The sequence below is a fragment of the Caretta caretta genome, chromosome 2 (assembly GCF_965140235.1).
Source record: "Caretta caretta isolate rCarCar2 chromosome 2, rCarCar1.hap1, whole genome shotgun sequence".
Classification (NCBI taxonomy): Eukaryota; Metazoa; Chordata; order Testudines; family Cheloniidae; genus Caretta; species Caretta caretta.
This window is the reverse complement of record NC_134207.1, coordinates 7,997,561-8,011,922: the sequence shown is the minus strand read 5'-3', so window position 1 is coordinate 8,011,922 and position 14,362 is coordinate 7,997,561. Positions and strand designations below refer to the sequence as shown.

The 14,362-nt window shown below is 45.0% G+C and overlaps 1 protein-coding gene across 1 annotated transcript in view; it reads right to left on the bottom strand.

Moving 5' to 3' along the window:
* Positions 1-2,417: 2,417 nt before the first annotated feature.
* TSNARE1 (t-SNARE domain containing 1) overlaps positions 2,418-14,362 on the bottom strand; it is a 719,956-nt gene continuing 708,011 nt past the window's right edge. Inside the window, exon 13 of the mRNA XM_048841786.2 lies at positions 2,418-4,622. The gene's annotated coding sequence lies outside the window, so the exon portion shown is untranslated. The remainder of the gene's footprint in view (positions 4,623-14,362) is intronic.

Genomic DNA, 14,362 nt, shown 5'->3' with positions numbered 1-14,362 from the left:
CCTCTCAGGTAGTTGAAAGCAGCTATCAAATCCCCCCTCATTCTTCTCGTCTGCAGACTAAACAATCCCAGTTCCCTCAGCCTCTCCTCATAAGTCATGTGTTATATGTTTGCAGTTATGCTTATGTAATCTCTGCTCTCAGGTTGTGTGAGTCCCTTAAGGCTTTTAAGAGGTCATGTTTAATACAGCACTAGAAGCTTTAGGCTTTGCCAATTCTTTTTATGTTTTACATTGTACGTTTTATGCCGCTGGGCTTTGCAAGAAGTCCTAAGACACAAGCCATATTTTCTCCATGTACCAAATCCCCAACAAACTAGCGTACTGTTCTTTTCCTCCTGTATTTCCAGTGATGTGACATCTAACCTTTCATGGCTTCCACTCCTCTGCAGAATCCGAGCACTGATGGATAGTCACGAACGTCCATTTCCTGTTTTCACACATTTACGCCCCACCCCCACCCCCACACTGGAACCCAGTGACAGAGGTTTGAGGCGCTTGCTTTTCTTGCGGAGGTGTCAACAAATAAACCTCAGAATTGCTAATGAAAGCAGCAGGGCAAATCTTCTAAGTGTACAACTTTCTCTGTGCTCTCCTGTAACCCTAGTTATGGCAAGTGAAAAGCTTAAATTGTTCACATCGGGGTCAGATCTGTGTTTGCTTATACTGTGGCTTCCATCCCTGGACTATGATAAGTAAGACATTCACTGAACCCTTTGTACAGTGGAATAGGGGTTTAAAAAGCTAATTACCTAATGACTTTCTAACCATTTATTTGCTATTACTGTTTTGCTAACTGAAACCCAACAAATTGAAGACACACACATGCCAATTATCAACAGCATCCCAGGCCCAGAACCTGCAGCATTCTATTGTGAAGCTGGTCAATTTCCACCATCACTGTGTATGAGCATCAACCAATTTACTTTTAAGTAGAATTAAATCTATTAATTTTCTGTCCATGGCAATGTCAGGCAAGGTAAGGCGGAGCTCATCTGCTGTCCAACGCAAATCATAAATTATAGGCTCATCAATACAGGGAAGCATCCAATTAAACTTCCTTATTACATTTCACTAAGTTGCCCCAGACCAATTAGAACCATTTTTCTTTTTGGTCTAATTAGGTTCAACTCAACTCTGCTGTGTTGAAAGCTGTAATAAATGAACACATGAGAAGCACAGTTCAGAAGCCATGTGAGGGATCATTTATATGCTCTGGGCTGCTGCTTTGGAAAGGGCTCTACCTAATTATGTGGGTTAATGCACTCATACAATATGGATGAATTGCAGCCATTTCCAATGGCTTGAGGCCCCTGAGACCGATAGAACTGCAGATTAATAAGTAGTTAGTGAGTGATCTGTTGAACTGTCTTATCACTCTTCACTTTTGCTTTGTGTCTGGAGTGCTAAAGAGGAGAAATATGTGAAAGAAATCCAATTCTTTGTTCTATCTCAGAAACTTGCTTGGTAGGAAATGAGCGAAATTGGTGAATGATGAGATACAGCACTTGATATTTCCCACTTCAGTGGGCTTTGGATCAAACCCACAGTGCACAGGAGAAATAGCTGTCTCACTAATATAGTAGATTTTAGGTGTCTTCCATTTCATTTATTAGGTACATTTTTATCAGTGAATTTTAGTGGTCATGATACATCGTAATGGGTACAGTAGAAGTACCTAAGGTAAAATAGATATAGAGAAGCAAGGTTTGCCAAGACAAGATTAGAATTGACAAGGTTGGAGAATGTATTCCTCTATATGTCCCTAAAAATGGGTGCGGCTCTGTTATATTCCCCTACAAATATTCATGAGCACAGACCTGGGGGTCAGAGAGGCGTTTGGCCTCTACACTCAGTTAATCATTGGCTTATGGTGCTGAAACTACTGCCAGACATGGCATTGGGTGCTGCTTTTGTGATGTGACGACTTGTTCTTAAGACACTGGACAAAGACTCCCAGTCAATGGAAGTTTGACTCATTAGTGACTAGTACTGGCCTCAGCTCATTAAGTTTTTGTTCTGTGTTTCTTCAATTGTTTGAGTCATGTTCTCTTTACTTTTCTTCCACATTTGCCAGGGTTCAGAGACTCCTCAGTAACACCCATAAAAGGAGCGTTTAGAATTCTCTCTCGTCTCATACAGTTCTCATTATCCACATCCAGCTGCTCCCCGTGCTTCTGGTTGGGCATTTTGCCCAACCAGAACTGCCAGCTCCTGGGGGTTTGCGCTCAGAAGTCTGCATTGTGTGATATGGTAAGTAAGAGGAGACAGTGCCAATGTGTGTATTCAGAGTATTTATATTAATGAATATGGGCATCGGCAGAGTAAACAGCAGTTTAATGGTATTGCTGGATTAATCTGTCATGGAAATGGGAGGATGAATGTGCCTTCATAGTGTGCAAATCAATGAAAAACATAAATTCGAAGTGAATACATTTGTTTATAGCAATTTCACAGAATCATTATTTCTAAAATATGTTTTCTCATTGTCAATAGATGGTACATTACTAACGTAGCTCCCATTGAGGATTAGTAAACGGCTAAGGGATTTCAAACACAGTCTTTCATCTCTGGGTCACTGGCTAAAAGGCCCTCAGGCTCTAGTAACCAAAAACGATTACTATCTAACAGCTGTTTGATGGTCTCAATCCAGGACAGGTGTCATGCAGATCACAACAAGCCACTACCACCCCTGATGTGACTGGGCAAACTTGCTGGTAGTCTGAGCTCAGGGCCTGAATTGCAGAGGGATACTGAGCTGCACACCCACACCAGAGGTGATAACCCCAGGACCAGATATAAAGACAGAAGAGTAGGCACCAAATTTTGTGTCTTTTGCCAGGACTAAATTCACTTGAAAATATGTAAATTTCCATTCATCCAATGCTTTAATTGTAACTTCTACATATTACCTATGTATATAACTAATAATTTAGTTGCTAGTTTGGGAGATATACTATTCAATGATGGCATAGGTCTTTTGCCAAACCGAATTTCTCTGATTCTATTAGTATTTAGGCTTTTTTACCCTTAAGCAGTGCTACGCACCATTGATTTCAGCACCTCTCAGGATCAAGCCAAGTCAATGCCAAAGCTTCCACCGAGACAATGGTGCATGATCAAGCCATTCTTAACAACCTGATCCTCAGCTCGTGTGAACTGGCATAGCTCTACGGATGTCAATGCAGCGACTTCGGATCCGGTTTGCTGCAGGTTTTTTAACTTCCGTAGTGCTCAGAGATAGGTAATGTATTGAGGTGGTCAACATTTTTCACATGAAAAGGTTTTTGTTTGTGTTTGTTTCTTGCCAAAAAATGGCCTCTTTTAAAAAATGCAATTTTTCATGAAAAATTGGTGCTATTTCCATTTCTCAGAAAACTGTCCACATCTTTTACTGAAATTTTAATCAAAATAATTATCAACCTTTTTCATTTACTGAAAACTACATTTTCTTAACGGAAACTGGGTTTTCAGTAAATGAAACATTTAAACATTTATTTCAATTACACGTTCAATACAATTTGCAATTATATGAGCTTCTTTTCCAGTTTGTTTGTTTTTAAATCAGCTCTAGTTATATACTTCCTGCCAGCGAGGTATGGCAGGGCTTAATCATAGAAGATGAGGGTTGGAAGAGACCTCAGGAGGTCATCTAATCCAAGCCCCTGCTCAAAGCAGGACCAGCCCCCAACTAAATCATCCCAGCCAGGCTTTGTCAAGCCGGGCCTTAAAAACCTCTAAGGATGGAGATTCCATCACCTCCTTAGGTAACGCATTCCCGTGCTTCACCACCCTCCTAGTGAAATAACTGATCTTATTTTCTGATCTTCCATTGCTGTGTCCCCAAAATAAATAAACAGGGCCTTTGAGAGGTGTTGTTTTGTGTATGTAGAGCTGAGAGTCTAAGGCTATGTTTACACCATGCTACAGTGCAGATGACATGGGTGTGAGCTGCACAGCGCACCAAAGTGTTGTGCCCTAGCTGCCCCATGTGGACACAGCTGGCACCAACTAAATGGTACCTTAACATAGTTCTCTTCCAAACAGAGAACCCCTGCATCAACTAAACAGCCAACTGATCTGTATGCTAATAATATGCGTAATCCTAAAATGTCTTCGTGTTTTGCCCAGAAGAGCAATTTCTGAAGTAGCAGTTTACTGTACGTGAATTTCCTCTGCCTGTACGAGATTATTTTTAAACCCTGTAAAAAAAGAAACCAACAAAACACATTGACTTTCATGGCTTTAAAAGAACAAAATTAGCGATCAGGAACATGTTGAAAGAAAAAAACTATAAAGCTGAACTCTCAGTTATACATATTCAAGCACTCTAAACACCAAGCTTCAGCAGCAATGAAATAACATTCCCCAGATACACAGGACAAGTAAAATCCATAACACAAGATCAAATACAGTGTGTGTCTTCAGTGAAGGAGGTAAAGGAAAAAAAAACATTCATGATCACTAATATATGTTACAAAACCTAGCTTTGCTTTCATACAATTACAGTCTTTATTGGTTACAGCAGTTTTAATATCACATATCAAGTAAAGCCGAAATTGATATATGGCCTGAATGTGAAGTATCTTCAGAGTCTGTTCCACTTCATGGTGAGATCAGGTGCTCTGCAAAGATAAGGATAACGGATAAGTATTCATGGGTTTCTCTGAGAGTTGCAGATATAAAGTGCCAGCCCACGGAAGGATGGCTAGTCGAGACATTCCCAAATAAATACATAATCAGTTGTAAGGTGGATACGCAATCCCATCAGCGTGTGCCTGGTTGGAACCAGTCTAGGCATACAGGAGAGAGCAGAGACTCTCTCGTGGAGGAGGCAGAAGTGGGGGTGGAGATGACGAGGGATTGGCCAAGCTTGGGGAGAAAGCTTAGGCAGGAAACTGTGTTCTGGCACTGTTATTTGTATTACCAGTGGAGCCCAGCACCAGAAGGCAGCAAGGCTGGCCTTTTAAAAAAAATAATGGAGGGGTGCACTAGCCGTTAATGAGTAGGAAGCCGGGTTCAAATCCTAGGTTAGGTCACAAGTGAGACCATATCTAGCAATTTTGGCCGTGTTGCCATTTGGCCACATAATAAAACCAGACTCTACTTTACTGTACGTGATCACTTTCCCATGACATTTTATTGGTGCCTATGCCTGAAATCCTTCAGAAGATGTACTAAAAACAAAAGATTACTTTACTATAAACCAACAAGATACCAAAATAGAGGAGAATGACCAAACCCTGAAAACTCACAAAATACAAACCCATGTGAGTTATTTTAGTAGCAATTATTTGTCTGAGAATAGTACCTGGGGGCCCCAATTGAGATCAGGATCCCAGTGTGGAAGGTGCCATATGTGCACAGAGTATGACCCACGGTTTGCCATGAACACACGTAAACAGCATAAACTGCTAAAAAGGAAACAGTAAAATCTTCATCTTCAGTAAATGAATTGTACTTATATCATCACAAAACCACTGGACTGTGTTTCACAAGAGATCTGAGAGGCTATGGGGAGAAGCCAGAATAGGAATCATATAAACCTGCCCAGCTCTCTAAAAACATCCTCTTCTCTCTCCCTGTACTCTGCCGGGGAATGCCATACCCCGATCCAATAGAAGAGTGAAAGGACAGACCAAGCCCTGAGAAGGAGATGGATGTGTCTGTAAGTGCCAAGTATCGATATGGTAACTGGCCACATAAAGAGTGAAAATTGGTGTCCAAAAATTGATGCACAGCTGATCACATTCCTCAGCATTGTTCTTCTCCCTGTAAAAAGTTGCTGGAGTTAATCTGGCCCAATCAAGCCATTCCTGTAGTAATGCCTTTTTAAGACAAGCTGCCATGGTTCATAACATTTTATGTGTGTGCATGAGAGAGAGCTCAGCCTAAGGAAATCCCATGGATCTTGGCTTGGCTTTTCCCTCTGAGGAGCTGGAATCCAAGCTTTCTGTTTGCACTGGGATGAGGGGCACCATATGTTTGACATGTAAACAAGCTCCAATACCAACAGGAGCTGTAATTTTTGGCAGGGTGTGTAACAAGTGGGGATTATGTATCTTGATTTGTGGGCAGAAAAATATCTACATTACAAAACCTACTTAAATCAGGACTAGCTGATCTCTGGGCTGGGACGCAAACCTGTCTTGTGTCTATATCTGGAGATGGATCCTTTGATGCTGTGGCCACAATCCAACTGAGACAGAGTTTGGGCCATGTGGCCAGCATGGTATAATATTCATTTGGGGTTTAATTTAGGAAAACATGAATCCCTTTTAAGGACCATCAGAAAGGATTTTTATCCCTCCAAATCCTAAAGTTTTGACAGAGTGCCTATGATTATTGTGATTTATATGTAGTGTGGTAACATGCAGGAGCCACAGGCCTGGACCAGGACTTCACAGTGCTGTATAAACAGATAACAAAAAGGCAATCCTTACCCAAAAGAGCTTACCGAATCTAACAGGACAGGGCCTCCACTGGGGTCAATGGGCATTGCTACCCTGAAGCCATTAGCGTTATGCCAAGTTAGCAGCTGAACTCGACATGTTAAGAAATAAAAATTGCCAGGGAGGCTGATCTAACTTCAGGGCAATAATATTTAACAACTTAGGAGCCCAAGATCAGGTCCATGCTCTTTCCCTTGGTGATACTCAAGTCTTCTCTCACTCCCTCTATCTGACATTCTTCATTCATTCTTATTCGTTCACTCTCCGTCCTTTGAGTGCGACTATTCGCATGAGTAATAGTTTGCAGAACGGGGCCCAGGGAATTTTCTGGGGCCTGATCCAAAGTCTGTGGAAGTCAAAGGGAGTCTTTCCATTGACTTGGATGTCTGGATCAGTCTCATACGCTCTCATCCACTCCGGAGTCTAGTCTATTTGTTATTTTCCTACTCGGGGAGTTCAGTGACGCCTGTTTATAATTAGTTTTTTTCTTTCCTGCTGCTCCAACCCCCCTAAATTATAAGGGGCATCCCCCCTCACCCATTAGTATGAATAATAGAGAGCAGTTGGTCTGAATGGCTAGGCTGTAGTTCACTAAGGTTAACTGCTGTCAGGGAAATGAGCCTTAATGTCCTTGTATGTTTTCAAAAGTCAAATGAGTGCAGTGTCATCTGGATAAATAGCTGCGTGTGCTTGTGCTCAGCAAAGAGAGGGGAAGATATAGAGACTACAGTGGGCTAAAAAGAATGCCAGAGGGGGCAAGTTTTGTTTGTCTTGGACATTTGCTTCCTGTGACTAATACAGTATCTGTTCATCGTTCGATGTGTAGAACTCCAGCTAAAAGCAGGAGCAGGAGCCAAGCCCCAGCATTTACCCCAGCAGGGGGCGGCACATGCACTTCTCTGAAATCCAACCAAACTGCAGGCTGGCGCCGCAGCTTTGCCCCAGATGCACGTTAGAGCAGCCACAGGGCTGCTCTCCTGCAGATGGGCTGGAGCAGCCCCCTGTGGACCATTCCATCTGGCCAAGATCGCCAGAGCACATCACGCTCTTCCTCTCCCCATGCTGAAACTCTGCTGGGGGAAGCAAGTGGCTTCAATCCACACTTGAGAGAATTCTCAGTTGCCTCACAATGGCAGCCTTAGGTCCACTTTGAAACATTCCTTGCCTCCCTCTCTCCTCCCCGTGCACTGCAGCTACTCAGTGGCATTAACACGACAGCAATTTAGCAGTCCCCTCATTTCTTCACTGTTCCCTCCCGCAGCACTAGCCTCTCCTGCTCAGACCTTGTGCTGCAGCTTCACAGACGTTCTGCATCTCCCCTCTGCCCGCGCTCTGCTCAGATCTGTGCTACATCACTAAGGGTGCTTGCTTACCTTCCTACCTCCTGCTCTGCTTCCCCACCCTGCCGGAGCTCTCTCACGTTTTCCCGTCCCATGCTGCATACTGAGTGCGCCATATCTATCATATAATAATATCAATCAGTGTTATTATAAAGCACCCCTCCCTGCCTGAGCTGTGGGGCACTGAGATGCTCTGTTAATACAATTATACAGGCCCATTTTCTGTTCCCGGTTTACAAAGACTGTCTTTTCATGCCACAGGATAGCCGACCTCCCCACATCGGCATGTTCTGCTAATTTGGGGATCACTGTTGATCCTGGCCATTTTGCAGATGGGCACCAAGAGATTAGGAGAATATGCCTATAGGAAGACAGTAAGCCAGTAACAGGGCTGGGCAGAGAAGCTGGAATTTCCAGTTCCCTGCTTGAACCATTAGCTCATGGGTCCTTGCTATTGCTGTTGATTTTGTGTGGAAGGTGCTCAGATGCTATGGGGAGGGACAGCAGTATAAAACCCAAAGATAAGCTGAAACCAATACTCTATCTCTCATAGAATCATAGAACATCAGGGCTGGAAGGGACCTCAGGAGGTCCTCTAGTCCAACCCCCCTGCTCAAAGCAGAACCAACCCCAACTAAATCATCCCAGCCAGGGCTTTGTCAAGCCGGGCCTTAAAAACCTCTAAGGATGGAGATTCCACCACCTCCCAAGGTAACCCATTCCAGTGCTTCACCACCCTCCTAGTGAAATAGTGTTTCCTAATATCCAACCTAGACCTCCCCCACTGCAACTTGAGACCATTGCTCCTTGTTCTGTCGTCTGCCACCACTGAGAACAGCCGAGATCCATCCTCTTTGGAACCCCCCTTCAGGTAGTTGAAGGCTGCTATCAAATCCCCCCTCACTTTTCTCTTCTGCAGACTCTCAGGAGGCTTTTCGCTGTTGCCCATCAACAAAGCAACTGAGCACCTCCCGGTAAAATACTCACAACCCTTACAGTGGGAATGGTTAGGCCCTTAGGTACCTTACTTTAAGGCCCCATGTTTGAAAACTGGGGCACGTATGTTTTATTTATGGTATTACACCAAGTTACCCAGAGCCTGTTGGACATGGGATATGACATAAATACATAATTGTTATCATTGCACTATTATTTGCTTCGTGGCGGTCTACTTGGGTTCAATTAAATAAGAAGAAATAAAAAACATGACATGACAGCCAAGGCAAACAACAATATATTCCAGCTCTTCGAAGCTGAATCTAATCAGACAGCAGATTAATCTGAGAACTGCGCCACGGACACAGTGAATCTGGTGGAGCTGAGTTTTTATCTTTACCTTGTTCAGAGGCAATCTACAGGGCTGTGGGGATGCTTTCAGTAAAGTCTGCTTTTCTAGCAACATATATTGCTCCCTTTTAAATCATTCTTTTCCTCTAATTTGCCACAAAGGTTATGCAGATAAATAAATTATATTCCCCTTTGCTACACATAACTTCTTTTCATTATACAAACCCTCTTACCCTTGTCCCTAGTGGATATTTGTCCATGGCACAAAAGCCACTGTCAGATTTGGCACGGCTGGCTATCTCCGCTTAGGATCAGTGATGTACTGCCTGTAATTTACCAAGAGTTCTTTAATGTTCGTACACCCTAGGCTAGATTCACACGGGGGTCTTGGGCATTGCAATACCTACCTTTTAGGTGCCCTGCCTCCCAGTGGCATTCACAGCCCTGAGTTAGTCACCCAGGCTCTCCATGCATTGTATGGGGAGATGTAGGTGCTTAAGACTGGGATTCATGGAAGCTAGCATGCTAAGTGGGGAGCTGCCTAAGCCAGCCAATAGGAAATGCCAAGGAGAGGGATGTGGGCTAAGCCCCACCCATCAAAAGGAGCTAGGACCTAACTCTGAACTGGAGGGAGGCAACTCCCTCTACTTGGGATTCACAACCTTGGAAACTCTCCTGGAGACAGATACCTAAGTGACATCAGCACATTCTCAAGAAGAAATGAGGAGGTGGTGCCTTGCTTATACCTAGTACCCCACTGGTTTGAGCACTTGAGGGAGACCCTAGTTCAAATCTCCACTCTGCCTGGTTCACAGCAGATGCCCAGGTCTTCTCCCATAAAGGGGAATTCTGCAACCACTAGGCCATGGAGTCATTCTCCTTCGCTGGCCCCAGGAATATTTATGTATTTCATACAAATTGGCCAGCTGCAACAGAAGAAATGGAGAGACACCCGCCCCAGACTACCTTCCTAGAGCCCAGTGGTTCATGCAGTGAGGTGGGAGACCTGGGCACAAACCCTAGTCCACAGGAGTGGCATTGGAACCTGACTCTCCCACATGTGAGCCCAGTGCTCTAACCACTGGGCCATGGGGTATGGGAGGAGAGGTCACCTCAGCCTAGGAGTAGGTGTACTAAGAGCACATCTACCAGATCAGGCCCTGCAAACAAGCCAGGTGTGGGAACACTTGGCTTGTGAATGCTACCAGGGTTTAGGTGCTGAGCAGCTCACTGTTGTCAGGATTCAAGCAGCAGTATGAATGCCTGCTGGCACAAACGTAGGCACCTAGGCAACGTTAATGAGGGAAACTTTGGTGCCCATGAATTTTAAGGGCCTACAGGGCTAGGCAGCAGCTGAATGATAGGATTATGAATGCAAGTGGCACCTAAATGCTGGACTTAGGTGCCTAAAGTGGCAGTTAAGAGCCTGTTTACATGGCGAGCTAGTGTGTAGCAAGCCAAGGTGTGAATCTACACCGCAGTAATTCACTGGGTGGACCCTGCTACCATGTGCTAATGTTCTGTAATGCAGTTTGATGTACTACTTGTTCAAACTATAATGGGGCCAAGATTTGGACCACTGAGTCTATTGACGATATAGCACAGATTTCAGCTGTATAAACGGATGTGAGTTTTGGGGTGTGTATGAAGACCTCCGGAAGAAGTTGTCTCTAGCAAGAACCCAGAGAAGGTGTAATTCCATTAGAAGCAGGCATTCTACACTTCCCTTCATTTTCATGCTAGAGTTTTAGCAAGGGGTCCTTGAGAATCCACTCCGACCCGTCACAGTTGAGGAGTGACCCAGGATTGGCTTGGCAGAGGATATTCCACATCAGACTGCAGTGCATTGGCAGGGCATATTCCAGTGGGAAATCCCCAACTGGATTAGCAATGGGCTGTTGCAGAGAAGGACTACAGCGCTTTGGTAGAGCTGTGTTAAGGATTGGGAACAACAGGGAGTTCCACTGGTCAGAACTGAGGTGAAAATGCAGGGCAGGAATAACAAGGAACGCTGTAGATCAGAACTGAACGGTGCTGGTTGCACTTTGGGGATGGTGAGTGGCAGGACTGGGAATGCTGGGGATCAGGATAGAAGGGGATTGGCTGAAATCTGAAGTTTTGCGAATACTAAATCTGGTGTTTACCTGACTTCCTATTTCCTGACTTTCAAAAGCACCATGTTTATCCCCGCAAAATGTACCCGCTGTTGTGAAATGTCCCTCCTACACTCTGAGCTGGTCACAACAAGAGCAGGGCTTCAAATGCAGGCATTCGGCTGTTGCTGGCTGAGAATACACCAAATCCATCCCCATTCATCAACAAACAGAAGCAGGCTGGTCAGAGGGGGAAAAGAAAAGAGCTCCCCCAACCCCTTTTCCAGTTAGAGTATGAGACTGGATCTCTCCCACTGTCATTTTGGGAAGGGAATGGCTTACATAACACAGTATCTTCACTACCAAAATTGGGGGCCCAGGATGCTGGACACCGTATATACACACTGCAAGAGAGACCCCTCTTCCCCACTAAGTTTACAGTCACAATAGCCAAGGCAGCCAAAGGCTGGGAGAAAGGCAGTGCGATCCCCCACCATTTTACAGCTGGGGCACAGACGTGTTAAGGGACTTGCCCAGGATCACAAAGGGAGTCTGTAGCAGAGTTGGGATTTAAACCTAGATCTCATGAGCCCCTCCTCCAATGCCTCAACCACAAGACCAGCCTTGCTCATCTCTGTCTGTCATTAGCTAAATCAAACAGAACATTTCTTATATGAGAGATTCCATTCCAGCCCAGAGCTTTATCTAAGGACATAAGAATGGCCATACTGGGTCAGACCAAAGGTCCATCTCTCCCAGTATTCTGTCCTCTGACAGTGGCCAATGCCAGGTGCTTCAGAGGGAATGAACAGAACATGTAATCATCAAGTGATCCATTCCCTGTCGCCCATTCCCAGCTTCTGGCAAACAGAGGAAGTATTTAGTTGAGTTCGGGTGGGGAGGTGAAGCAAAGACTGCTACTCCCACACACCCCTGAAACCAAGTGTAGGGAGACATATATAAGCAGGTGTCTAGGGTATGTTGCAGCAGGAAGCCACCAATGTTACAAGTTCCATGGGCCATTATAGGCAACTTAGATTCAAGTGGCAATGTTCAGTGCAGCTTGCTGACAATTACACGGGATGCTTTGCTCTGACTAAACAGTAAGTCACATTTCAGATCCCAGGGGTATATTTTCATTGCCAAAAAATCTTTTGCTTCTGGGTAAGCTTACCCACTTCTTCTCTCCTCCACAGTCATAGAATCATAGAATCATAGAATATCAGGGTTGGAAGGGACCCCTGAAGGTCATCTAGTCCAACCCCCTGCTCGAAGCAGGACCAATTCCCAGTTAAATCATCCCAGCCAGGGCTTTGTCAAGCCTGACCTTAAAAACCTCTAAGGAAGGAGATTCTACCACCTCCCTAGGTAACGCATTCCAGTCACTCCCCCTAGCAGAGCGATGCAGTAGTAGAGGGTGAGTGCAGTTTTCTTTTGGTCACTTAGCTACCCAAAACCACATCTGGTTTCATAATACTCCATGACACTGTCTCCTTGACAACTCTGTCTCATGTCACTTTTCTCTGCCTTCTAGCTCTAGAGCTGCACTGGGAATTTTTGCAAAGGGCTCCGGCTAATGTCCAACCCTGGACATAATTGCTTTTCCGTTTCCAGTAGGTGTTTTCTGCTTGATTCAGACAGTTGCCATATGCCCTGAACACACTATTTTGCGTTTGCTTTAGAAGTGAAACTGAGGTCGTGAGAGGTCATCCGGCCCTGTTAGCGTCCGCCAACAGGACACCTACGAAGCCACCAGCACTGGGAGCTAATGGGCTATACCCTCAGCTAGTGTGAATCACTATAGCTCCACGGACTTCACTGACGCTACGGATTTACACCACCCATGAATCTGGCCCCCATCGCCCTTAGCTCCTAGAGCTTCACCCCCGCCCAGCTCGTCCTCACTCCCTCCTCTAGGGCATTACCATGCCACTTCTGGTCTGAGAGCCTGACCAGCTCAGTGCAGAGCTCGCCTGCTACTTCAGAGCCAGGCTCCATCCGCTCCTCCACTGCCGACACAGACCGGTATGCTTTTGGACATCTTGCACCCGAAAAGTTTGGAAAGAGGAAAACACGTGCAAGCTGGCATCGAAACCACGCTGATCCAGACAAGCTCAGGCAGGAGGGATCCCTTTCAAACCGAAGTCACTGGGATGAAGGAAGCAAAGGATTTCTACTTCTCTGCTACAGCAGCAGTGACGTCACACCCAGCAGAAACTTTCCGGCTCATAAACTGCTGCATAAGCCTAGATGGCTTCCATTCAACCCCAGAATCCAGTATCATTATCTTATTCCACAAAAAATAGCACTCTCTTCTGGGATAGTCTTTTGGGACGCCTGTAACAACATGAGCAAACTTCTCCAGTGCCATCCTCTTCAAAAGAGGGGAGAAGGGAGAATCCAGGCAGAGATTATAAGTGGCAGAAGAACTCTGACTTCATCCCGTTGCCTTGAAAAAATGGTTAAAAGCGCAATCTGCACAAGATCTAATCTAAGTGACATTAAACAGATGGCGTTGAATAGCCAAGAAAATTGCACGGCTCTCCCCATCAATGAGCTCTCTTCGCACTTTCGGCTGCATTAGTTCCGTGTAGCTACTCATTTTTGTATTTACCTATTTATTTTTAACAGATGAGTAGGATTGCCTGGGGGGAGTGAAGTTGTTAGCTTAATAGTCAGGAATCCTGTCGCTGGTGAGCAAGAAAAATAAGGGGAGAGCATGGCATGCATTTTTTTCTGGAATCTGCTAATGCTTCAGAGGAGGAGGAGGTTTCCTCCTGTTCTTGGCTGCCATGAAAGTGACTCCAGTGGTGTCAAGGGCATCTCTCTTTGCAGCTGGGGCAGCTTTCAGGAGACAGCAGCTTGTGGAGATCAGCAGAGATTGTGTTCCCACAGAGACTTTTTAGTCATCCTTTTATTGCAAAAAGGCCATTTCAAAGATTTATCTGAAAAGACACAGACACTGGCATTTGCAGGGCCTACTTTCCTCCCTGCCCTCCCGCCCAAGCTGTGCTCTGAAGCGTTCTTGTGCATCCATCAGGTTTTGTTTATTCTTTAACCTTTTCATACCCACACACAAGCCACCAGTTCTGCAGGACTGTACAGACCTCCACTTCGGACCTTTTTATCCTGTTCCCCAAATCAGCATGAGCTCAGAAAGTCTAAGTCAAGAGGTGTAAGTCTAGTCTTCCCT